Raw genomic sequence first — 27,974 nt, forward strand, 5'->3', positions numbered from 1 at the left:
ATCTTCCCTTTTCTCAAAGGGAAAAGCTGATCCACATCAACTCTGTCTATCCCTCTCATCATTTTAAAGACCTCTATCATGTCCCCCCTTAACCTTCTGCGCTCCAGAGAATAAAGACCTAACTTATTCAACCTTTCTCTGTAACTTAGTTGTTGAAACCCAGGCAACATTCTAGTAAATCTCCTCTGTACTCTCTCTATTTTGTTGACATCCTTCCTATAATTGGGCGACCAAAATTGTACACCATACTCCAGATTTGGTCTCACCAATGCCTTGTACAATTTTAACATTACATCCCAGCTTCTATACTCAATGCTCTGATTTATAAAGGCTAGCATACCAAAAGCTTTCTTTACCACCCTATCTATATGAGATTCCACCTTCAAGGAACTATGCACGGTTATTCCCAGATCCCTCTGTTCAACTGTATTCTTCAATTCCCTACCATTTACCATGTACGTCCTATTTTGATTTGTCCTGCCAAAATATTAAGGTATATTTGCAAAGCTGCTCTGACCAGTTTACAAATCCATAAGGGTGGGTGTGTACCCATCCTGGCTCAATGATTTCTCACTTGTATTACAAGATGCAGATGTCTAGGGACACCAAGCGGAAACAAGTTAGACAGTACACACTGGGAGAGCTACAGACTCACAGCACCTTTTTAAATGAGGAACGGTAAAGAATACCTTCATTAAAATATTTTGCACATCTATTTCTCGCCACTTAGGGCATATCTCATACAATGATCCACATGCCATCTGGCTTGTACCATATTATTCTATGATTGTTATCTCCCTCCTGCTTGGCAAAACAAAGCTGCACAGGAGATAGGTGGATGATTCTATTACCTGGAGGCATCGGAAGAGAATTTCCCAGATATTGTGATCCACAAATTTCTCTGAGTATTCTCTTGCTAACTTAGTACAGTCTGTAAACGTTGACCACTGTCTGCTTGGAGAGGCACGGTGGCGCATCGGTAAAGTTGTTGCCTTACCGCGCCAAGTACCTGGGTTCGATCCTGACTGTGGGTATTGTTGGATGGAGTTTGTATTTCCTCCCCATGACCTGCGTGGGTTTTCTCCGGGTGCTCCAGTTTCCCCCCATACTCCAAAGACATACAGGTTTGTTTGTTAATTGGCTTGGTAGATTTGTAAATTGGCCGTAGTGTGTATAGGACAGTGCTAGTGTGCAGGGATCACGGCTCGACATGGACTCGATGTTCCCTGCTGTATCTCTAAACTAAAATTAAACTTAATTTGTTGGCTGCATCATCATTTTATAAAAATATCATGGCCAGTCTGTTACTTGCTTGCCTCACTTTGGATTTTTACCCACTCAACCAAATGCTCCCACACTACAGAATGTTTATAGATAAGAGGCATTATAAAGATGGTTGGACAGTTTCTAAGCTCAAATTTCTTCAGCTGCTTTGTTACATGACTTTCATTGGTCATAATTTGAAAAGTGGGATGTACACTGATAATTGCACAGTTTGATTCTTTAGACTTCTTTAGCGTAACAGCGAGGAAACAGGCCCTTCGGCCCACTGAGTCCGTGCTGACCAGTGATCACCCTCGTATACTAGCATTATCCTACACACGAGGGCCAATTTTTAATATTTACCGAATTCAATTAGTAACTTGTGATCCCACTCACAGTTCCTCAGCAAATTAAGTAGTTCATGCCTGCACGCAGCAAGACCTAGACAATGATCAGGCATGGGCTGAAGTTGGCACGTGACATTTACACCTCATAAGTAGCAGTCAATGGCCATCTTTATTAACAGAGAACCTAACTACCCACCTTTGACATTCAATGGGATTACCATCGAGCTCTCCACAAATAACATTCTGGGGATCATTACTCTCCAGGAATTCAACTAAACCACCACACGAATATCGTGGCTCTGAAATCGGGTCTGAGACTGGGCATCCGAAGCAAGTGGCTCATCTGTTGATATCTCAAGGACTATTCTGCACCCACAGGAGACAAATCTGGAACGTGATGAAATACTCTCCACTTGCCTGGATGAGTGCAGCTTCAACAGGCAGAGAAGATTTATAGGCAATAGACAATAGGTGCAGGAGTAGGCCATTTGGCCCTTCGAGCCAGCACCGCCATTCAATGTGAACATGGTTGATCATCCCAAATCAGTACCCCGTTCCTGCCTTCTCCCCATATCCCAGACTCCGCTATTTTTAAGTCCTACCTAGATCTCTCTTGAAAGCATCCAGAGAACCTTCCTCCACTGCCCTCTGAGGCAGAGAATTCCACAGACTCACCACTGTCTGTGAGAAAAAGCGTTTCCTCGTCTCTGTTCTAAATGGCTTACTCCTTATTCTTAAACTGTCCAAACCCTTAACAATCCTATATGTTGCAATGAGATCTCCTCTCAAACTTCTAAACTCCAGAGTGTACAAGCCCAGCTGCTCAATTCTCTCAGCATATGATAGTCCCGCCATCCCGGGAATTAATTTTGTGAACCTACGCTGCACTCCCTCGATAGCAAGAATGTCCTTCCTCAAATTAGGGGACCAAAACTGCACACAATACTCTCGGTGTGGTCTCACTTGGGCTCTGTAGAAGGATCTCTTTGCTCCTATATTCGATTCCTCTTGTTATAAAGGCCAACATGCCATTCGCTTTCTTCACTGCCTGCTGTACCTGCATGCTTACTTTCATAGACTGTCCAAGGCTGTGAAAGGCTTAGATAGAGTGGATGTGGAGAAGATGTTTCCACTAGTGGGAGAGTCTAGGACTAGACGTCATAGCCTCAGAATTAAACGACGTTCCTTTCGGAAGGAGATGAAAAGGAATTTCTTTAGTCAGAGGGTGGTAAATCTGTGGAATTCTTTGACCCAGAAGGCGGTGGAGACCAAGTCAGTGGATATTTTTAAAGCTCGTATAGATAGATTCTTGATTAGTACGTGTGTCAGGGGTTATGGGGAGACGGCAGGAGAATGGGGTTAGGAGGGAGAGATAGATCAGCCATGATTGAATGGTGGAGTAGACTTGATGGGGGTGGATGGCCTAATTCTGCTCCTATTACTTACGACCTTAAAATATGCTGGAATTATGAGAGACAGTGCAGCAGTTACAGGAAATCTGAACTAAAAGGAGAATGCTCGAAGTACACAACAGAACAAATGGCATCTGTGGAGAGAGAGAGAATACACAGTTAATGCCATGGGTGGATGATTTGACATAGAACATATAACACATACTATGTATGTATAATGCATGGAAACATGACTTTTTGTCCTACCACATCTGCACTCACCAAGATGATATCTAACTTATCCCTATTAACAGTTCATTGAAACATTCTCCTCTGTGCCTCAACCTAAATATCCTTAAATATTTTTTATTTGCCGCTGTACTGAAAAATAAACACATTAATTCACCAGGCCTTACCTATAATACCACCTCATCAAAATATCCTGGTGCAAGACATATTATTACAGTTTCAGTGGAACTGTTATCGAATGCAGTGAATATGCTTTTCACATAATTCCTATTTGATGAAACTGAATCCCAGATAATTAAATGCATCACACCTAAACAAGTTTTTGTTCCATTGTCAAGCTGGAGTAGATTGAGAAGCCCAGGTGCATCATTATTAAACGTTGAACTTTATGAAGTGTCAACAGTTTTGCTGTGAATCAGAATGTTGACTCAGAGTATTAAAAGTTTTAATACTTTTTTGGTGCTGAAAATGTAGAATAAAAACGGAAAAAGCTAAAGGTACGTGAGGCTAAAGTACTCCATATGTGGAGAGAGAAACAGTTAATGATTCAGATCACTGATCTTTGGATGATGAGAAGACTTCAACTTGAAACATGTAATCTGTTTCTCTCTCCACAGATGCTCCAATTAATATTTCGAGCATTTACTTTTTTTTTAAATTTAAGTGCAGAGTGTATTGGTGTAAATGAGCAAAAAAGGTCAGCCTGGGCAAGGTGGCAGAAGTGGCCATTTCTATGCCAAATAGAAGAATCGTATTGAGGAGATCATCATTCCGGTAGGAAGTACAAATTGGCCTTTTAAGATTTGATAGCAGTATCTCTCGATTTGTAGATAACACCTGCGACTCAAAGAGTCATATCACATCGAAACAGGCCGTTCAGCCCACCACATCCATGCTGACCAGTGTCACTCATTTGTGTTAATACCATCTTACAGTACTTGACCAACAGCCTTCTAAGACACGTCTTAAATACTGTCAACTTACTGTGCTTTCACCACTCTCTCCAGCAGTGCAAACCAGCCACTCACTATTTGCACACCAGCTACTCACTACTCCAAAATAAATCCTTCTCAATCCCCTTTAAATGTCTGACTCCTTATCTTAAATCTATGTCCTCTAATGTTATTCACATGACTTCACGACTAAGTGAGGGGTCAAATTTTGTGTGCACATTTAATAGAAACAGTTCATTACAGGACAGAGAGTGCTGTACTGTCAAAGGTGCGATCTTTCAAACTTGCATTTTTCTCGTGCCACTCGCAACTTCAGGACACTTTAACCGCTCCATTGCAGTTAATGTTGAAATGTAGGAAGCATGGCAGCCACACTTCCACTGAGGGTAATGCGAGTGGGACTGATGTTTCAGCAATTGGCTGTGTGATATATATATATGTGTGTGTGTGTGAGATATATATCAAACCATTTGGTGTAATGGCATTGCTCATCACTAAAGTAGTGCTGTGGGTTATTTACTTCCATCTGAGCGGGTACTTCATCTGAAAGAAAGCTTCTCCAGCTCTACAGCTCCCATGTGGTTCCATGTTGCACTATGAGCTGAACTACTTGTGCTTCGGTCTCTGATGTAAACTCCAACACAGATCAGAAGGAAGAGCTCTACTCATTGAATCATGGTTGATTCTAAAGCTGCACCACACCAACAATCTGCACTTACAAGTAATGAGCAAAAGAATGTCCCAAGGCACTTGAACGAAACAATACAAAACAAAATTGATGGATTTTCTTATGGATCTATATGAAGACACTGTGTGGAAATGGCCAGATAGAAACATAGAAACATAGAAAATAGGTGCAGAAGTAGGCCATTCGGCCCTTCGAGCCTGCACCGCCATTCAATATGATCATGGCTGATCATCCAACTCAGTATCCCATCCCTGCCTTCTCTCCATACCCCCTGATCCCTTTAGCCAAAAGGGCCACATCTAACTCACTCTTAAATATAGCCAATGAACTGGCCTCAACTACCTTCTGTGGCAGAGAATTCCAGAGATTCACCACTCTCTGTGTGAAAAATGTTTTCCTCATCTCGGTCCTAAAAGATTTCCCCCTTATCCTTAAACTGTGACCCCTTGTTCTGGACTTCCCCAACATCGGGAACAATCTTCCTGCATCTAGCCTGTCCAACCCCTTAAGAATTTTGTAAGTTTCTATAAGATCCCCCCTCAATCTTCTAAATTCTAGCGAGTACAAGATATCTGACCATTCAAAGTACACAGATTGATGAGAGATTTGGGGAGGTTACGGCTTTGCCAATTGAAGGTTTGGTCACGAATAGTGGAGTAATTAAATTCCAGAATGGGGAAGCAGCTCGAATGGGAAAATACAGATATTTTACAGCAAGGGGGGTGAGACAAGAGTATTGATCGAAGGAGGGACAGGGCATGGAAGGATTTGAAAATAAGGCCGAGAGTCAAGATTTTACTTAACTGGGAGACAGTACGAATCAACAAACTCCAGAGTGATAGTTGAATGGGACTTGGTGCTCGTTAGAAAAGGGGTTGCAGAAATTTGGATGACATCAAGTTTACAAATTCTGTAGCAAGGCAACATGACCAAGAGTGGCTGAAAATAAGTAGAGTCATCGAGAGTCAAAGAGATGAGAAGTAATGAAGATCTGGATGAAAGTTTCAGCACCAGATGATGAGCTGTACCACGAGTATAACTTGGCAACGTTAGGGAGGTGGAAGTTGGCAAACACAGTAACAGCAGTGGTAGGTGGTGTGAAGCTCGGAGTGTGTAGCCGTCTTCCCAATGCTTTGTTGAAATAAATCTCTGCACTTCCCATACTGGATGTTGGACAAGAACCTTGCAATGGAAAGGTTAAAATGGGGTTTGAATGATATGGATGTCTTCAGCAAGCACGTGGAAAATTAAGGTTTGTTTTTGAAAAACGTTACTGAGGCACAACACAAAGAAGAGGAATAGACATTGAATGGAGGTTGTTTTAAATATGAAAGTACCATGACATCATGTGACAGAGGAGTTCAAACCTCTGTTCCCGCTGTTGGGGGAGTCCAGAACCAGGGGTCACAGTTTAAGAATAAGGGTAGGCCATTTAGGACTGAGAGGAGAAAAAACGTTTTTACGCAGAGAGTTACGAATCTGTGGAATTACAGATACAAAATGATCAATGATCTTAAATTGTGTTGGAATATTATACTGATATGATGATATTGTTTTGACTTGTACTGCAAGGCCAGAACTATGTCATTTACAGTCATTTATAGGGGCTCTGGAGAGAGTTTAAGAGTGAATTTACAGTCATTTACAGTCATTTATAGGGCTCTGGTGAGAGTATAGGGCTCTGGTGAGACCACATCTGGAGTATTGTGTACAGTTTTGGTCTCCTAATTTGAGGAAGGACATCCTTGTGATTGAAGCAGTGCAGCGTAGGTTCACGAGATTGATCCCAGGAATGGCGGGACTGTCATATGAGGAAAGATTGAAAAGACTAGGCTTGTATTCACTGGAGTTTAGAAGGACGAGGGGGGATCTTATAGAAACATATAGAATTATAAAAGGACTGGACAAGCTAGATGCAGGAAAAATGTTCCCAATGTTGGGCGAGTCCAGAACCAGGGGCCACAGTCTTAGAATAAAGGGGAGGTCATTTAAGACTGAGGTGAGAAAATACTTTTTCACCCAGAGTGTTGTGAATTTATGGAATTCCCTGCCACAGAGGGCAGTGGAGGCCAAATCACTGGATGGATTTAAGAGAGAGTTAGATAGAGCTCTAGGGGCTAGTGGAGTCAAGGGATATGGGGAGAAGGCAGGCACGGGTTATTGATAGGGGACGATCAGCCATGATCACAATGAATGGCAGCCCACCGAGTCATGCTAACCAGCGATCACCCCATGTACACTGTCACTATCCTACACACTTGGCATATTTTATAATTTACAGAAGCTAATTAACCTACAGACCTATATGTCTTGGGAGTGTGGGAGAAAACTAGAGTAACCTGGAGAAACCCATGTGGTTACAGGGAGAATGTATAAACTCCGTACAGACAACTGCTGGGTCTGGGTCTCTGACACTGTCTCTGGGTCTCTGACACTGTCAGGCACCAACTCTACCGATGCACCACTGTACCACCCTAAATTCATGGCTAATTTGATTGTAATCTCAGTACTACATTTCCATTTCCAAATGGCGACTTTTCATGCCTTTGCTAATTAGGAATCTATTTACCACTGCTTAAAATATATTCAATCACTCTGCTTCCATAGCCTATTGAGAAAGAAAGTTCCAAACCATCACCACTCTCTAAAAGTAGAAAAAAGTTCACCTCATCGCTGTCTGATTTGGTTGAACCCTTTTTCTAAACTGTGACCTCCAGTTCGAGTCTTTCCCACATGGTTAAACAATTTTTCTACATTCATCTGTCAAGACTCTTTAGGATCTTAAATGTTTCATTCAGGACTGCGCGCTCTCTTTGGAATTCACTCCAACTTTTACTGACCATCCAGTTGTTAGTCCAGTAAACCTTTTAACTGTTTCCAATGCACTACCATTCTTTCTTAAATAAGGAGATTATGATGAAACACAGGGCTCCAAATGTGATCTCGCTAATTTCATACATAATTGAAATGTAACCATTTAGTATATATTGAATTCTTCTTGCAGCAAATAAAATAATTGGTTTTCCTAACGTTTGCAGTACCAAGAGACTAGGCTTTGGAGTCACAGAACCATGGAGTTATACAGCGCGGAATCAGGCCTTCACCTGCCGACCTAGAGGGCATACTGAACTAGGCTTATTTGCCTGGATTTCACCCATAACCCTCTAAGTTCCTATCTGTCCAAATGTCTTTTAAAAGTCGTAATTGTATCTACTTGTTTAACTCTTTCTGGCAACTCGTTCCACATCGGGATTACCTCCGAGTGAAAATATTGCCCTGATGCCCTTCTTAAATCACTTCCCTTTAGCCCATTGTACTTGTTAGTGAGCTCTGGAATCTCTCACCATTTAGATAGCATTCTTTTTATTTTTCCAACCAAAATTGTCAATTTCTCATTTTCCCACCTTATGCTCTAATTACTAAATTTTTGCCTACTTACTTATCTTAGCTACATTCCTTTGTGGCCACCTTATTTTCTCTTTCCAACGTACCCTTGCATCCATCTTTGTGCCATGAGCAGGTTAAGCTTCACTGCTTATAATCAAGTCCTACCTTCCCATATCACTCCATCATCATCCCAGGGAGTCAGATATCCTGTAGATTAGCCAGAAGTATGCCATAAGTCATTGTTAGTGGAACTTGGTTGCTGACTGGCAGGGATTGTCCAGCAACACCTCGACTGGGAGATTCCTTGGTTCCAGCAACATGAGGAAACTGGCACAGTCAATGATCAGATAGTCAGAACGTGGACGTGGACAATTCAACTCTGCCACAGAAGGTAGTTGAGGCCAGTTCATTTGCTATATTTAAGATGGAGGTAGATGTGGCCCTTGTGGCTAAAGGGATCAGGTGGTATGGAGAGAAGGCAGGTACAGGATACCGAGTTGGATGATCAGCCATGATCATATTGAATGGTGGTGCAGGCTCGAAGGGCCGAATGGCCTACTCCTGCACCTATTTTCTACGTTTCTATGGTTAATTAACCAGAATTTCAAATTGGGTACCGCAAAGTTTGTTCAGTTTTGTCTAAACCTTGTGTGGGAAGGAACTGCAGATGCGGGTTTAAACCGAAGATAGACACATAAAGCTGCAGTAACTCAGCGGGTCAAACAGCATCTCTGGAGATAAGGAATAGGTGACGTTTCGGGTCGAGACCCATCTTCACCCGAAACAACACCTATTCCTTTTCTCCAGAGATGCTGTCTGAAACCACTGAGTTACTCCAGCTTTTTGTATTTATTGTCTAAACCATGCTCATTAAAATTTTTAGAATTTGTGTTGTTCAGTATTGAAAAATGGTTTGCTTCACCTTGCTAATTTACAACTCTCATTGAACTAGCATTAGTCACTCCATTTCCACAGACTTAGTTAAGCTGCATGCCAATCGGTTGGAGATTGTGTTAGCAGCCTTCTGCTGCTTTTGCCCCACAGATGGCTGATTTTTTTAGCTGCTGGCTCTGTTCTAAGTCTATCCTACTCAGCATGATGGTACTTCCACGCTACATTCATCTAAATAGGATAGACAGAGCAGGGTTGATAGAGCAGGAAGGTTTGCAGCTACTATTGGGGAAGGTTGCAGCTGAGTTGATTGGGAAAGGGTAGATGTTCAGGTAGGAAGATGGAGTCACCAAGCGAATAAGTCGTTAGTAAGTTCAGCAGGCAGAGCAGGGAAGGGGGAAGGGGATGGTAAATGCACATGAGGGGAATGCAAAGCTGAATCGCATCTATATTAATCCAAGGAATCTGATTAGTAAACTAGATTAATTCAAAGCTCTGTTGAACATGTGACTGTAATATCGTTGCCCAGCGCTGGGATATGGTTGAACGCTGCAGAAGGACTGGGAGTTGGTGTCACACTGTATACAATTGCTGAGGCGAGACTGAGGGGGGTGTAAAGGAGGTGGCATTGTGCTGTTGGTCAACATAGAAACATAGAAACATAGAAAATAGGTGCAGGAGTAGGCCATTCGGCCCTTCGAGCCTGCACCGCCATTCAATATGATCATGGCTGATCATCCAACTCAATATCCTGTACCTGCCTTCTCTCCATACCCCCTGATCCCTTTAGCCACAAGGGCCACATCTAACTCCCTCATAAATATAGCCAATGAACTGGCCTCAACTACCTTCTGTGGCAGAGAGTTCCAGAGATTCACCACTCTCTGTGTGAAAAATGTTTTTCTCATCTCGGTCCTAAAGGATTTCCCCTCTATCCTCAAACTGTAACCCCTTGTCCTGGACTTCCCCAACATCGGGAACAATCTTCCTGCATCTAGCCTGTCCAACCCCTTAAGAATTTTGTAAGTTTCTATAAGATCTCCTCTCAATCCCCTAAATTCTAGCGAGTCAAGGAATACATTACTTTAGGATTATCGGAGTTTATCCAAGAAGACTCCACAAATTAATAGAGATTAGGAACAAAAGGTGGATATAATAACGAACCACCAAATAATCAACAGGAAATAAGGGTGCAGATATGTAGACATATAGCAGAGAGCTGTGATAAAAATAACATTATAATACCAGGGGATTTCAATTTCCTTAATATTATGTGGGATTACCATAGTGTTAAAAGCTCAGTGGGGGTGGAATTGTTGATGTGTGTCTGTTTTGCAGACTGTTTGTAGAGAGACCAGTGAGTGAAGGAGTGTGACTGAACCTTGTCTCAGTTTAGTTTATCGTCAGGAAAGAACTGCAGATGCTGGGTAGTATCTTCAGTTCTTGCCAACACATTTTGGCTGCTCCATTGCAAAATCTCCCCAAGGTATGTCTACTTTGAAGAAGTTCTCCCTTCTCCCAGCTAACAATGATCTATTCTACATTTTCCTTGATCCTCATTTCCGTTGTCTTATTTTCACACCTTGCACTTCCTTATCTATGTATTTTCCTCTCCTCTAACATCAGTCTGAAGAAGGGTCTCGACCCAAATGTCACCCATTTCTTCTCTCCAGAGGAGCTGCCTGTCCCGCTGAGTTACTCCAGCATTTAGTGTCTACCTTTAGTTTATTGTCACGTGTACCGAGGAACAGTGAAAGGCTTTTGTTGCATGCTAACATCAGGCCAAGGAACACTAAGGAACAGGGTGACCTTGACATGCAAGCCTAAAGATAGTTGCAGGTGTGATGGTGGCAGAACAGATAAATTATATGATTAAGAAGGCAAATGGGATACTGGGTGGCGTCTTCTTCTTCTTGCGTATGGCGTGCACAGCCTAAAGTTGTAGGGCAACTTGTTCTATTTGATCTTATTTGATTGTGCATGTCAGGTTGATTGCATTTGTCGATACAGGGCGGACCATGTGAAGGTTGCAATCTCCCACTCACTGGGTGTCATTGGTTGGGACAGAGAATACAAAATAGAGAGAGTACAGAGGAGATTTACTAGAATGTTGCCTGGGTTTCAGCAACTAAGTTACAGAGAAAGGTTGAACAAGTTAGGGCTTTATTCTTTGGAGCGCAGAAGGTTAAGGGGGGACTTGATAGAGGTTTTTAAAATGATGAGAGGGATAGACAGAGTTGACGTGGAGAAGCTTTTCCCACTGAGAGTAGGGAAGATTCAAACAAGGGGACATGACTTGAGAATTAAGGGACTGAAGTTTAGGGGTAACATGAGGGGGAACTTCTTTACTCAGAGAGTGGTAGCTGTGTGGAATGAGCTTCCAGTGAAGGTGGTGGAGGCAGGTTCGTTTTTAGCATTTAAAAATAAATTGGATAGTTATATGGATGGGAAAGGAATGGAGGGTTATGGTCTGAGCGCAGGTATATGGGACTAGGGGAGATTATGTGTTCGGCACGGACTAGAAGGGTCGAGATGGCCTGTTTCCGTGCTGTAATTGTTATATGGTTATTATTATATGGTTATACAGGAATATACTCCAACCGTATAAAATATTGGTCATTCCTCAGCTGCGGTTTTGGTTCCCATGCTATATATAGGAAACATAGATTAGCACTGGAGAGGGTGCAGAGAAGATTGAGGATATTTAAGTAATGAGGAGAGACTGGAGAGGTGAGGCTAGGGATCTTCGAGAAGCAGGTATAGGAGTTTGAAAACTGTAATGTTCAGGTTCAGGAGTGGCTTCATCCCAACAATGATTAGGCTATCAAACCCTACAAATTCCAAATAAACTCCAAACAAAGAATTTTCTCGAATGCACTCGGGACTTGGGGCAATGTATTTGTATTTTGTCTTTTTGCATTGACAAAGTGGTACAGCATAGAGCTGCTGCCTTATGCCCCTGTCCCACTTAGGAAACCTGAACGGAAACCTCTGGAGACTTTGCGCTCCACCCAAGGTTTCCGTGCGGTTCCCGGAGGTTCCCGGAGATTTTTGTCAGTCTCCCTACCTGCTTCCACTACCTGCAACCTCCGGCAACCACCTGCAACCTCCGGGAACTGTACGGAAACCTTGGGTGGGGCGCAAAGTCTCCAGAGGTTTCCGTTCAGGTTTCCTAAGTGGGACAGGGGCATTACAGCACGAGAGACCCGGGTTCGATCCTGACAACAGGTACTGTCTGTACGTTCTCTCCAGGTGCTCTGGTTTCCTCCCACACTCCAAAGACGTACAGGTTTGTGGATTAATTGGCTTCGGCAAAAATTGTAAATTGGCCCCGACCTTGTGTGCGGGATAGAGCTGGTGTACTGGGTGAACACTGGTCGGTGTGGACTCGGTGGGCCGAAGGGCCTGTTTCAACTTTGTATCTCTAAAGTCTAAATTAATTCTGGTGTCAAACAAAACAAAGTACTGGAAGAACTCAACAGGTCAGGCAACATGTGCGAAGGAAATGGACAGACAATGTTTCAAGTTGGGTTCCTCTTCAGACACTTGAGCAAAAAAAAAGTGCTGGAGGAGCTCAGTGGGTCAGTCGTGAGCAAAAAGCAGAGTTGTGAAGATATCCTTTTTCTTGTGCCTCCAATAATCTGGTGAGTGTCTCTGCAGCCTTTCCAGTGCAATTGTGCCCTTCCCCTGATGTGCTGCTTAGTGCTGCAGCTGTGGTCTAAACTCTAAACAATGTTTTATAAAGCTGTGCCATGAGCTCCCTTCTTTTATATTCTGGGCCATGGCTGGTGAAGGTAAGCATTCTGCTGGTCTTCCTCACAACCTTCTCCACTTGTGCTGCCATCTTCAGGGATCCTGGGACTTATGGACTTCTGTTCTTCTGAACTCTAAGTTCCTTCAGGCAAAGATACAGATTTGAGAGAACCCTGTGAAAATTACAGACATCTCCAACCCATGTCCGTTCATGCAGCCTGATTTTAATTGCTATGCTATTGGCAACTTTGCTTCCAGCTGCTCTCTGGTGTCCCCATTCTGAATCTCTCGCCCCCACTCTCACCAGTGCTTGGTCTCTCTCTCCCCCTCTCTGTTACATTAACGGTAGAATAATCTTGCAAATGATCACAGTTGACTATATCTACGCCTCAAGGGCGAAGGTGAACAGCCGGAAGTGGTAGTGCATGTCGGTACAAACGATGTCGGAAAGAAGGGGATGAATATTCTGCAGCGTGACTTTAGAGAGCTCGAAAAAATGCTGAAAAGCAGGACCTCCAGGGTTGTTATCTCCAGTTTGCTTCCAGTTCCTCGTGCTGGCGAGAGCAGGAACAGGGAGATACGGGACCTGAACGTGTGGCTGAGGAACTGGTGCACGGGGCAGGGATTTAGATTCTTAGATCACTGGGATCTGTTTTGGGGTAAGGGGGAACAGTACAAAAGGGACGGATTGCATCTTAACAGGTGTGGGACCAGCATTCTGGCAGGCAGGTTTGCCACTGCTACACGGGTGGTTTTAAACTGAATAAGGGGGGTGGGGTGTCGAATGGGATAGTGGAGGATGGAGTTAAAGAGAAAGGGTTTCTTAAATGTGTGAGCGTAGAGACAGAGGGGTGTAAAATGAGGGTAGAAGCAATAGGTAGCAAGGTGAAAAGTAAAAGTGGCAGGCCGGCAAATCCAGGGCAAAAATCAAAAAGGGCCACTTTTCAGCATAATAGTATAAGGGGTAAGAGTGTTGTAAAAACAAGCCTGAAGGCTTTGTGTCTCAATGCAAGGAGCATTCGTAATAAGGTGGATGAGTTGAATGTGCAGATAGCTATTAATGACTGATATAGTTGGGATCACGGAGACATGGCTCCAGGGTGACCAAGGCTGGGAGCTGAACATCCAGGGATATTCAATATTCAGGAGGGATAGACAGAAAGGGAAAGGAGGTGGGGTAGCGTTGCTGGTTAGAGAACAGATTAACGCAATAGAAAGGAAGGACATTAGCTTTGAGGATGTGGAATCGATATGGGTAGAGCTGCGAAACACTAAGGGGCAGAAAACGCTAGTGGGAGTTGTGTACAGGCCACCTAACAGTAGTAGTGGAGTTGGGGATGGCATCAAACAGGAAATTAGAAATGCGTGCAACAAAGGTAAAACAGTTATAATGGGTGACTTCAATCTACATATAGATTGGGTGAATCAAATTGGCAAGGGTGCTGAGGAAGAGGATTTCTTGGAATGTATGCGGGATAGTTTTCTAAACCAACATGTACAGGAACCAACGAGAGAGCAGGCTATTCTAGACTGGGTATTGAGTAATGAGGAAGGGTTAGTTAGCAGTCTTGCTGTGCGTGGCCCCTTGGGCAAGAGTGACCATAATATGGTTGAGTTCTTCATTAGGATGGAGAATGACATCGTTAATTCAGAAACAAGGGTCCTGAACTTAAAGAAAGGTAACTTTGAGGGTATGAGACGTGAATTGGCCAAGATAGACTGGCGATTGATTCTTAATGGGTTGACGGTGGATATGCAATGGAAGGCATTTAAAGACTGCATGGATGAACTACAACAATTGTTCATCCCAGTTTGGCAAAAAAATAAATCAGGGAAGGTAGTGCATCCGTGGATAACAAGGGAAATCAGGGATAGTATCAAAACAAAAGATGAAGTGTACAAATTAGCCAGAAAAAGCAGCCTACCAGAGGACTGGGAGAAATTCAGAGACCAGCAGAGGAGGTCAAAGGGCTTAATTAGGAAAGGGAAAATAGATTATGAAAGAAAACTGGCAGGGAACATAAAAACTGACCGCAAAAGCTTTTATAGATATGTGAAGAGAAAAAGATTAGTTAAAACAAATGTAGGTCCCTTGCAGTCAGAAACGGGTGAATTGATCATTGGGAACAAGGACATGGCAGACCAATTGAATAACTACTTTGGTTCTGTCTTCACTAAGGAAGACATAAAAAATCTGCCGGAAATAGCAGGGGACCGGGGGTCAAATGAGATGGAGGAACTGAGTGAAATCCAGGTTAGCCGGGAAGTGGTGTTAGGTAAATTGAATGGATTAAAGGCCGATAAATCCCCAGGGCCAGATAGGCTGCATCCCAGAGCACTTAAGGAAGTAGCCCCAGAAATAGTGGAAGCATTAGTGATAATTTTTCAAAACTCTTTAGATTCTGGAGTAGTTCCTGAGGATTGGAGGGTAGCTAATGTAACACCACTTTTTAAAAAGGGAGGGAGAGAGAAAACGGGGAATTACAGACCAGTTAGTCTAACGTCGGTAGTGGGGAAACTGCTAGAATCAGTTATTAAAGATGGGATAGCAGCACATTTGGAAAGTGGTGAAATCATTGGACAAAGTCAGCATGGATTTATGAAGGGTAAATCATGTCTGACGAATCTTATAGAATTTTTCGAGGATGTAACTAGTAGAGTGGATAAGGGAGAACCAGTGGATGTGTTATATCTGGACTTTCAGAAGGCTTTCGACAAGGTCCCACATAAGAGATTAGTATACAAACTTAAAGCACACGGGGTCATAGTTTAAGGATAAAGGGGAAATCTTTTAGGACCGAGATGAGGAAAACATTTTTCACACAGAGAGTGGTGAATCTGTGGAATTCTCTCCCGCAGAAGGTAGTTGAGGCCAGTTCATTGGCTATATTTAAGAGGGAGTTAGATGTGGCCCTTGTGGCTAAAGGGATCAGGGGGTATGGAGAGAAGGCAGGTACAGGATACTGAGTTGGATGATCAGCCATGATCATATTGAATGGCGGTGCAGGCTCGAAGGGCCGAATGGCCTACTCCTGCACCTATTTTCTATGTTTCTATGTTTCTATGTTTCTATGTATTGAAAATAAATCTGAATTTCCCTGAGGGGATCAATAAAGTATTTATTATTATTATTATTATTATTTATTGGGGGTTCAGTATTGATGTGGATAGAGAACTGGTTGGCAGACAGGAAGCAAAGAGTAGGAGTAAACGGGTCCTTTTCACAATGGCAGGCAGTGACTAGTGGGGTACCGCAAGGTTCAGTTCTGGGACCCCAGCTATTTACGATATATATTAATGATTTGGACGTGGGAATTGAATGCAACATCTCCAAGTTTGCGGATGACACGAAGCTGGGGGGCAGTGTTAGCTGTGAGGAGGATGCTAGGAGGCTGCAAGGCGACTTGGATAGGCTGGGTGAGTGGGCAAATGCATGGCAGATGCAGTATAATGTGGATAAATGTGAGATTATCCACTTTGGTGGCAAAAACAGGAAAGTAGATTATTATCTGAATGGTGGCCGATTAGGAAAGGGGGAGATGCAACGAGACCTGGGTGTCATGGTACACCAGTCATTAAAAGTAGGCATGCAGGTGTAGCAGGCAGTGAAGAAGGCGAATGGTATGTTAGCATTCATAGCAAAAGGATTTGAGTATAGGAGCAGGGAGGTTCTACTGCAGTTGCACAGGGTCTTGGTGAGACCACACCTGGAGTATTGCGTACAGTTTTGGTCTCCTAATCTGAGGAAAGACATTCTTGCCATAGAGGGAGTACAGAGAAGGTTCACCAGACTGATCGCTGGGATGTCAGGACTTTCATATGAAGAAAGACTGGATAGACTCGGTTTGTACTCGCTAGAATTTAGAAGATTGAGGGGGGATCTTATAGAAACTTACAAAATTCTTAAGGGGTTGGACAGGCTAGATGCAGGAAGATTGTTCCCGATGTTGGGGAAGTCCAGAACAAGGGGTCACAGTTTAAGGATAAGGGAGAAATCTTTTAGGACCGAGATGAGGAAAACCTTTTTCACACAGAGAGTGGTGAATCTCTGGAATTCTCTGCCGCAGAAGGTAGTTGAGGCCAGTTCATTGGCTATATTTAAGAGGGAGTTAGATGTGGCCCTTGTGGCTAAAGGGATCTGGGGGTATGGAGAGAAGGCAGGTACAGGATACTGAGTTGGATGATCAGCCATGATCATATTGAATGGCGGTGCAGGCTCGAAGGGCCGAATGGCCTACTCCTGCACCTATTTTCTATGTTTCTATGTTTCTATTGGTCATTATGCTCTGGTGTCTGCATCTTGCCACTGGATGTAACTATCATCTCCTTGTCACTATAGATTGCTGCCAATATCGGTCGCTGTGCATGCTGAAGGAATGCTTTTGCTCCACGTTTAAAAGGTGGCTCATCAGTACAATGGCAGCTGCAGGATCGTAGCTACATTCCTCTGTGGCAATGTCAACAGCTTTCGGTAACTCCTATCCAGCCTTTAATGGCACAGGGCAGAATGTGGGCACTGCTTCTTAATGAGAAATGGACAACTGCGGAGAGACCACCTTCTGGGTGCTCCCTTGTGGCATGTTGCCTATTGGAGGGAACATTGGCAAAGCCCAGTTATCTCCACCATCTGTTCATTGTGGACTAGAATGTAGTGGGATGAACAATTCCACAGGCTGTAAAGAAAAAAAAATCCAAGTATTAAGTTTTAATGTCAAAGCAGAATTCTATTTACTTCGGGTGGCATAAACAAATTACTTGGTTCCAGTTAGTCTTCAATTGCAAGCTTGTTGAAATTATTAAGTATAAAACTACCATAGCCTTGTAAATTCAAGATATATTTTACATCATTGGGCACATTGTGATTAGCCTCATTTTAAATTACCGAAAATAACCTACACAACCTTTTGCTAGCTATACCGGCATTGAATCAGTATATATTTAACAGCTTACATTACAGGGCAGATTGGAAGTGCTTATATGTAATGACAAATCCATTTTCTGCCATATTAACAGAATTGCTTTGTTAACATTTTAAAAGATTGGTTATTTGTATTTAAACACAAAGGGATGTTTAAAAATGTATTGTTTTCTAAAGCATTAGCTCCTGGAGGACTTTTCCTTCCGCTGTATGATTATTAGTTAGAATGGACGTGTGCAATAAAAGCAATTCTTAAAACATACACAATTTAGGACGCAGTTTTCTCCCGTTCACCCAATCCCAACCTCTATAGAAACACGAGCTAACCTTCTTCAGAGACAGGGTGACCACAGACACAGTTCCAAGCAGAAACTGTCTTGCATTTGGAAAACATCTTTCATAACCTCTGGCAGCCCAGGGTGTCTTATAACCCATGAAATATGTTTTTGAAGTCTAGTCCTTTTTACAATGCATTAATTTGCACACAACCAGATCCAGCAAATAGTGCCACGGCAACAGCCTTGTCCTCTGTCTCAGTGATGAAAGCAATGGGATAAGTATTGGTCTTTGGCATTGAGGGATGAGATTATAAGTCACAATGGTCGGGAAACTGGGTTGAGAGTCTGACCCAAGACGTCACCTATTCTTTTCTCCAGACATGCGGTCTGACCCACTGACTTACTCTAGCTTTTTGTGTCTTGTCTTTGACAAGGAGTATGTTGCTGTGGAGGGAGATTGTTAGAGCTCTGACAGTGGAAGTGGGAGGGATGTTGGGCCATGTCATGGTGATAAGTAACTGTGGGAATCAAACAACTCCAGGTCCCATGGCATGATCGGGGATGAGGGGAAACCGCACATGGACTTCTAAGTAAGCCTGAAATTACCTTATCTCCTGAGAGCCATAGAATGTGATAACATTATTGAATGAAAGAACAATAACTGCAGATAGTGGTGTCACAAAGCAGTCTGATATGTTACATCACTCTTTCTTGAATGCATGATTTGGTGCTAAGAAATGTGACAGAATGCTGTCGGGGTTAGAGGGTAAGCGGTGAGGCAGACTCTGGATTTGTCTGTTTGAATGGAGTTCGTATGGCTGTGTGTACATATAGGTGTGTAAATGATTGATGAGAAACACCAGGCGGGATTTTGGTCTTTACATGGCACACTATTGATCAATGTACTGGCGGGTGGAACAGATAAAGCAACTTCAGTAATTGCCTTTTGAGGCAGATAACTTCAATAGGTAAGAAATAGGATGAATTTTCTCTCTGTATCAAATTGGCAATGATCATTAAAGAGAGGAAAACAGAAGAGAAGTGTCTACTGTATCAGGCTGGTCGCTGACAAGGAGAGACACTGCAAAAGATTCTCAGAGCCTCTGAGAATTATAGCAATCCTCCAGGTAATGAAATGGAGGACAGTTTTTTCTGGACCATCAGGTGTGTTTGGGGAGACGTATAGTTCACTGAGGGACTTGTTATTCCACAACAATATGTAAGTGAAAATAAAAATGGTGGATTGAGTCGTGTCTGTGAAATGGAACAGTCTTTCTCTCGGCAAGGTGCGTTAAATCCTCTCAGAGCTGTTCAAAGCCAGAGCTGATAAGTGAATTGCTAACGGCATTGTTCTGCTTAAGCCGGCAACAGCTACAGGAGGCAGAAAAATCAGTAACAGCCTTTCCCCCCAGTGTTGGGAAATCAAGAACTAGACAGCATAGGTTTAAGGTGAGGGGGGAAAGATTTAACAAAGGCAGCTTTTTCACACAGATTGTGGAGCGTATATTGAACAAAGCTGCCAGAGGAAGTAGTTGAGACAGGTAACATAACAACATTTAAAAGGCATTTAGATAGATGCATTCATGGGAAAGGTTTTAGAGGGCTAAGGGCCAAACATGAGCATATGTGACAGTGTACATGGACATCTTGGTCGGTCAGGACTAGTTGGACCAAAGGACCCATTTCCATGCTGTGTGATTATGAATACCTTGTGGGAAACAGCATGAATAACTGAAGGAAAACCATTGAGCTTATGGAAGGAATGTAACAAATGCAAATCATTCTAGTGAGAGGAGATAGGATCAGTGACAGGGAATATCGTGAAAAGGCAAGGCCAGTCCACAATGTCACATAAGCTGATGTAAGGGTGAGTATGAAGTTAAATAATAATAATAATAATAATAATAATAATAATAATAATAATAATAATAATAATAATAATAATAATAATAATAATAATAATAATAATAATAATAATAATATATTTTATTGTCATTGCACATAAGCTCAACGAGATTTGGTATGCAGCTTCCATCCGATGTCATAACGTAAATAACTAATAACATTTAGATTTAGATACCCCGAGAACATGGATTGTAAAAAGAACAGTAAAATAGTCAAAGGTACACAAAATTGCTGGATAAACTCAGCGGGTGCAGCAGCATCTATGGAGCGAAGGAAATAGGCGACGTTTCGGGCCGAAACCCTTCTTCAGACAGTCAATAGTCAAAACAGTTCAAACAGACTAAAGTGCAGATGTGTCTGTGCGACGTGGCCATCCGAGGGAGACAGTCCAGGGGGGGTGGGTGGCACTCAGCAGGGCCGGTTCAGAGCCGCTATAGCTCTGGGAATGAAGCTGTTCCTGAGTCTGGAGGTTCGGGCGTAGATGGCCTTGTAACGTCTGCCGGAGGGAAGTAGTTCGAACAGTCCATTACAAGGGTGTGAGGAGTCAAATTATAAGGTTGAATCCAGCCAGAGACTAAATGGAACAGGTGGCCCTACACTCATCACAGGTCTTCACTGCAATGGAAGTAGCAGGAAGGAAGAGAGTTACAGTGCAAAATAGACAATGACCACAACGTGAAAAACAACTGAAAATAATTTTTCTAGGAAGCTTCAAGGTACAAAACAAATTTAAAACAATGTCATGGATAAGTTCATAAGCGATAGGCCATTTGGCTCATCAAGTCTATTCTGCCATTCAATCGTGACTGATCTATCTCTCCCTCCTAACACTATTCTCCCCTTAACCCCCGATGTTGTACTATTGGGCAAATGCAACCTGACAACAAGGAACCTACGAATGGAAAGAAGTATAAAGCATGAGGACAATTGTGCTCTCATCCTTAGTAGCTACGCAACTCGATAAGTGTAACTGATAAAGAGTACAGAGAGGGAACAGCTACTTGTCAACAGCCCAACAATCACTATGCTGGCTGGGAATTACATCAGAGGTGAAAGACATTGTATAAAAATGTGTGGGTATTGGGATATCTTTCTGACAATAAAATATTCCAGAGTTGTTATATTGGAGAAGACACATTGATATGTTGTTAGGGTAGAAAGGTGCAGAAATCTTTTGATGACTGTTCAGCAGTTTATATTAAGAAGTTAACTTGCATATGCATTATCAATATACTGTACATTTAATTGAGCTTATTGATAAAATCTTGAACAAATATTGGATGAATGCAAGAGGCAGATGGCATCTTGTGGTAATATAATCATTGTGAGAGTCAGACACGTCCTGGATTGATTCCCTGGCATGGAGGCGAACCATGTGCAGACTTGTAAGTGGGTCAGATTTAATCTTACAATGCAAGTCACCGGGAACGCCACAGAATGTAATATCATTTATAGTATGGACTGTTACTGGAGGCAATGAAGATAGCAAATGTACACTCAATAATGGAACCGAATAAAATAAAGGCAAATGTTTTTTACTGGGTCAATTACTGCGGCACGGTGGCACAATGGTTGAGTTGCTGCCTTACAGCGCTTGCAGGGCCGGAGACTCGGGTTCGATCCCCACTACAGGTGCTGTCTGTACAGAGTTTGTACATTCCCCCCATGACTTGTGTGGGTTTTCTCAGAGTTCTTCGGTTTCCTCCCACACTCCAAAGACATACAGGTACGTTGGTAAATTGGCTTGGTACATGTAAAAATTGTTTCTAGTGTGCGTAGGTTAGTGTTACTATGCGGGGATCACTGGTTGGGCCGAATAGCCTGTATCCGCGCTGCGTCTCTAAACTAAGCTAAACTATAAATTGAAATGAAATGGAGAGCTGGTCAGCTATTTTATTTTGAGAATTCACCCACATAATAACAAAGCATTTGGACACAGAAAGTCCAAGAGATAATGATGGCAAAGAAGGCAACAGGGCAGTTGCCATGGGTGTAAAAGGCCAGTTTTATTCATCGGCCCAATAGAGGTTTGAGGCAGAGAAAATATTGATTCAGACTGATCAGGCCCTCAAGTCTCAGAAGCAGAAATCATATAGGAGAGTTCAACATGATACAGAAACATAATCTCAGTTTCTTCCTCCAGAGATGTTGCCTGACCTATTGAGTATACATCATATTTTAATAACTGGCGCATTTTGATTTTGTGATAAGGAGCTGTCTGTTTGGAAAATCCACATACGACTGCCTATGACTTGAAGGTCAGACCGGTTCACTCATTTAAAAATATCTGGAAATCTTATTTTCGGCAAAACAACACATGTACATATAATGAGCTGTTGCCCGACCCGCTGAGTTACTCCAGTATTTTGTCTCCATCTTTGGTATAAACCAGCATCTGCATTTCTATTTTATTGTGTGTAAATATCCCTTATTACACAGTAGATAATTGTGTAAATAGTGTACATTTTTACATGGTGCAGTGCTGGTGAAAGTATTCACGCTGTTGCAGAGGTGCATTTTTATTCACATTGACGTGCTTTGGATGCGGTTCTGCATGGTAAGCTGCTCTGGAAGGTTAGATCGCATGGGATTGAGGGTGACCTTTGCTGACTATAGAATTGATTTCATGGAAGGAAACAGAAGGCGATGGTGGAAGGTTGCTTTTGGACAGGAGGCCTGTGACTAGCGGTGTGTCTCAGGGATCGGTGCTGGGCCATTGCTGTTAGTGGTTTACTGCATATCAATGATTTTGATGAGACTGTAGAAGTCATGAAGCTGCATTTGGGGCACTATGTTCAGTTATGGTCACCCTTTTATAGGTAGGATGTTGTGAAGCTGGAATGGGTGCAGAGAAAATTCATGAATGTTTCCAGGACTCGGGGTTCTGAACTACAGGGAGAGATTGGGCAGACAAGGACATTATTCCTTGGAGTGCAGGAGAATGAAGGATGATCTTTTACAGCTGTATAAGATTATGAGGGGAATAGATAAGGTAAATGCACAAAGTCTCTTTTCCTGGAGTAGGGGAGTCAAGAACCAGGGACCATAGGTTTAAGATGAGAGGGGAAAGATTTAATATTTATCCCTCAGGAACCTGAGGGACATCATATTCATACGGTGGTGAGCTGCTGGAGTTGAGGGTGATATTTTAACAAGATTTAAAAGACATCTGGACAGGTACATGGATAGGTATGGTTTAGGGGGATAGGGTCCAAATGGCTGCCTCGCCAACAGTCTGTCTGTCCTTTCCTTCTTTATGTTTTAATAGTATGTGTTAAATGCATGTTTTTAGTGTTCTTTAGTTTGTTTTATGTGGGGGGTGGGGTTTGGAGAAACTTTTTCTTATCCCCTACCTCAACGGAGAGATGCGATTTGTTTCCATATGTCGTATCTCCGTCTGCACTGCGGCCTAACATTGAGGATTTGACGGCCTTTGCTGTTGCATGGTTTCAAGAACTCGCGATCCCTTTGCCAGGGGTCAAGCTCGGAGCACCAACCGTGGGTGCTTGTGGACTAAACTTCACGGAGCCCGCGGTCTCCGGTCACAGACCGCCTCCAGGAACTCCAAGTCGCGGGAGTTTCGACTGCCCCGACATGGGAGTTTCATTCGCCCCGACGCGGGGGCTTCAACAACCGACTGCTGGAGCTTTGATCCCCCCAACTCTGGATGGTTCGAGAATAAAGAGGAAGAAGATTGGACTTTTTTGCCTTGCATCACAGTGAGGAACGTGGGGAATCTGCTGTGGTGGATGTTTATGTTAACTTTTATGTAGTGTGTGTCTTGTTGCTTTTTTTTCCGTATGACTGTATGGTAATTCGCATATCACTGTATCTTAATTGGTACATGTGACAATAAAAGCCCTTTGAAACCTTTGAATTCAGCAGGTAGGATTAGTGTAGATGGGTCATCTTGGTCGGCATGGGCACATTGGGCTGGAAGACGTGGTTCCATGCTGTATGACTCTATCTATGCATTGCTGGAGTAGATTCTCATTTCAAATGACTGTGAACTGAAATAGAATTAATATAATATTCATACTTAAATATTCATGCAGGCGTGGTGCTGGGTAATATTCACACTTGTACATTGCTCTGGTAAATATTTGCATTGGACTATTTAGTACAATGTGAATTGCAGTGGTTCTAGTTTTCAGCAGTATTATTCATACAGCATTAGAGTAATACGAGTGATATGGCTCTGGTCTTTTCATTTATGCATGTTTTGGGTCGTCGACTTGGCTTGCATTTATTGCTTATTCTTAACTGCCCTTGAGGTGGTGATGGGCATTCTTCATGAATTGCTGCAATCCTTCTTGTGAAGATGGTCCCACTGTTCTGATAGGGAGGAAGGCTCAAGGATGTGGACCCAATGACAATGAATGAACAGCAGTGTTTTTCCCCTGTATTCCCTCTCACCTGCGCCCCTACCCTGATCATCCACTGTTCACATCCCTGTACCCCTTTGTTATCACCTCTTCCCCAGCCAGCAATGGGCCATTATGGGCTCCAACCTTCCTTGGCCCTCTGTTGCCAGCCCTTGTGTGTTTTGAGCTTTTCCTACCTCCAGTTCTACCCCCCATCCTACTTTCAGTCTGAAGAAGGGCTCGAACCTGAAGCGCCACCCATCCTTTGTGTCTGGAGATGCTACCCTACCTGTTGTGTTACTCCAGCACTTTGTTTCTGTCTCCTATTTCCAAGTCAGCATGGTGCGAGATTTGGAGGGGAATTATTGGTGTTTCCATGTGCCTGAAGCCTTTATCTTTCTCGGCTATAGAAGTCTTTGTTTTAGGAGGTGGTGTTGAGTTAGCGCAGGTGAGCAACACTGTACTATATTGTATCAGTCTAGCAATTTACATAATGATAGTGGTAATATAAATGGTCCGACAATATTCATTAGTACATTACAAATGTAAATATTCATATTATTACAATGTAGTATAAATATTCACATTGATGCAGCATGTTTTAATATTCACACTGATGCACCAATGCATAATATCACATTTACATTAACCTCCCATAACTATATGTCCATGTTTTTTTGTTTAGCTCTCCGGGAAGCAAGTACAAAATGTTTAATAATTGCTCAATTTCATGTGTAGGGCATAAATCACCCGACTGGCACATTTCACACAATTACAAGAGTAACCACATTTTAAAGGTACTTAATTGGCAAAGCATTTGGGAGGTACTGAGGTTGAGCCTTATAAAAGGAAATGGTTGGCTCTTCAAATATTTTTAAAGGACAGGAACAGCCAAGCTATGGGGAAAGAGCCGATGAATTTGGGACTAATTGGATAGCTCTTTCAATATTACTGGCACCATTACAATGCTATAAGATTCTCTGAAGTGCCATGCTTGCTTCCATTAACACTGTCATTCATGACCATAAATAAATCCTATCGTAAAACAATGTACCCCTCTTTTTATGGTGAGGAATGCATGAGAAGATTGCTTGGATTACTACAGAATATCAACATAAGGAGCAATGAGATAATTGTTGCAATAATCATATTCAAAATATTGAACGAGTGAGAGAGTATAAATGGACTGTAACACTCTTCTGAAGTGAAAAGGCAATGGAGTGAGCAAATAATGTCTCTTAAGTTATAAATGTCTCTATTGAGTAGACTTGGAAGAGTATCCTTATGGGATATGGTTGGACTGCAGATGAGAGATTTGATTAATAATTCCAGTAAAATGTCTATAATTCAGCGCGACAATGAGGAGATTTCAACAAGCAGAAGCGAAGGCAAATAAGCAAGGTGCATTTAAGATCCAGAAAGACAAGGAGAGAAGCAGAAAGTTAAGGTCAGAGGGTGAGATGAAATGGGGCACAAGAATGCTCTTATGAAGTGATATAAAATTGTCTAAGTGGGCTAAATGGCCTGTTTCCAGGATGTAAACGCAATGCAATTTACCAGTGTTGAAAAGATGCTGAGGAAATTACAAACATGATGTCCTAATTTTATGAGATCTGGTCATGGTCCATCTGCAAGGTGCGACATCTCTCATGTTTAAATCTACCTGGTGTACAACCACTTCTGTTGGCAGGTGGATAACAATTCACCTCGGTAAGATGTTTTTAGTTTTGGCAAGTAAATTTGAACTAGTCTGAGCAATTAATATCATGTTCATTTCATACAATGACTTGAAAAAGAATGTAAACAAATGGAAGGATTTATTTGAGTTGTAATATCGTGAAAATCGGGGATTCCTCAACAGGACGAGGCCTCTACTGCAAAGGGTGGATTGGTTGACATGCTCGCCATTCCAGGTTGTCGGATTTCTGACCTCTTTCTTGGCAATTCTCCAAGCGTACCATCTGCCTATTTGATTCCTCATCTCAGACTCACTGCATCTGCAACAGAGTCACAAGTCAATTCAATTACTTCTCTGGATTTGGGAAGTGAGTTGCAATGCTTCAAGTAATGTACATTGTAGAAAACTGTAGGAGATAATGTCCAGGAAGGAACTGCAGTTGCTGGTTTAAACCGAAGATAGACACAAAAAGCTCGAGTAACTCAGCGGGACAGGCAGCATCTCTGGAGAGAAGGAATGGGTGACGTTTTGGGTCGAGACCCTTCTTCAGACTGAAAGACACGGGAAGGGGAAACGAGAGATATAGACGATGATGTAGAGAGATATAGAACAATGAATGAAAGATAAGCTCGTTTTCACCCAACAAAGAGCTAACAATGGCCTGTTTCCTTTGTTACCTTTTCGTGCATATCTTTCATTCATTGTTCTATATCGTTCTACATCATCGTCTATATCTCTTGTTCCCCTTTCCCATGGCTTTCAGTCTGAAGAAGGGTCTCGACCCGAAAAGTCACCCATTCCTTCTCTCCAGAGGCTGCCTGTTCCTGTCTTGCCGAGTTACTCCAGCTTTTTATGTCTATCTTCGGACATAACTTAATGGCAGGATTAGTTCAAGTTCAAGTTCAAGTTCATGTGAGTTTATTGTCATGTGTCACATTAAATGTTCTTAGAAAGTGTAATGGTGTTCAAGGACTGATTCATTCCAGGACGGGATATACCAAGAGTTGTTTGCAAATTGCTGTAATAAATGAAATTGAACATTGTTTCTCTGTAATTGTTTGCCTTGTTTCCATGTTATTTATAATTCCTTGAAGTTTATCCCACCTTCGGGAAGTGCTTTAAATACTTTTCAATTACATTTTGTTACTTCACACCCAATTCAACACAAATGTATTTTACAATCAATGAAATCGTATTGATGTGTTGTCATTTTGTAATGCAGGAAGCACAGGAGGTCAAATAAAATAATGCAATTGATCGCTAACTCATCTATTTTAGGAGTCGCTTAACCTGGATTATTAACCTGGATAACGCAACAATTTCTTTGCACTTCTTTAAATAATTCATGCCTTTTATGCTCACCAAAGGAGCAAATGAATCTACCTTTGAAGGTGAATTTGAGAGAGTGCAACTTCAGTGGGGAAGCATTACCCATTACTTCAGTCCAGAATGTGTAGGAAGGAACTTGCACATGCTGGTTTAAGATGAAGATAGACACAAAAAGCTGGAGTACATCAGTGGGACAGACAGCATCTCTGGAGAGAAGGAATGGGTGATGTTTCAAAGCCACACCATCCTAGGTCAGAAGCAATATTGCAAGCTGAGTTGACACCATCTTCTTAATAAGCTTTCGTGCTGCAGAGGTGCCAATCTTCATTAATGCCAGAACGAGGTTGAATGTAGCTGCCAAGTTACCAGATAACACAATTGTTACAATCCTCTTTCAAACAAAGTCTCTGTTTTTTTTGTTCATTTTCATTTTCATTTTCCTTAACAGTAGTTTGACTAGAAAAGGGTGTGGAGAACGCCCCATGTCATTACCAAGGAAAAATTGAATATTACACTAAAATTGTTGTCCATAGTATGAAATCTCCCATGCCAGTAAATATTTAACTCTTCATCTGTGTTT

General features: G+C 42.3%; 1 protein-coding gene across 5 annotated transcripts in view; it reads left to right on the top strand.

The window, feature by feature from the left end:
• The window catches only part of adgrb3 (adhesion G protein-coupled receptor B3), a 713,405-nt gene that overhangs the window by 40,809 nt on the left and 644,622 nt on the right, over positions 1 to 27,974 (top strand). The gene's annotated exons all lie outside the window — the stretch shown is intronic.

The sequence above is a fragment of the Amblyraja radiata genome, chromosome 5 (genome assembly GCF_010909765.2).
Source record: "Amblyraja radiata isolate CabotCenter1 chromosome 5, sAmbRad1.1.pri, whole genome shotgun sequence".
NCBI lineage: Eukaryota > Metazoa > Chordata > Chondrichthyes > Rajiformes > Rajidae > Amblyraja > Amblyraja radiata.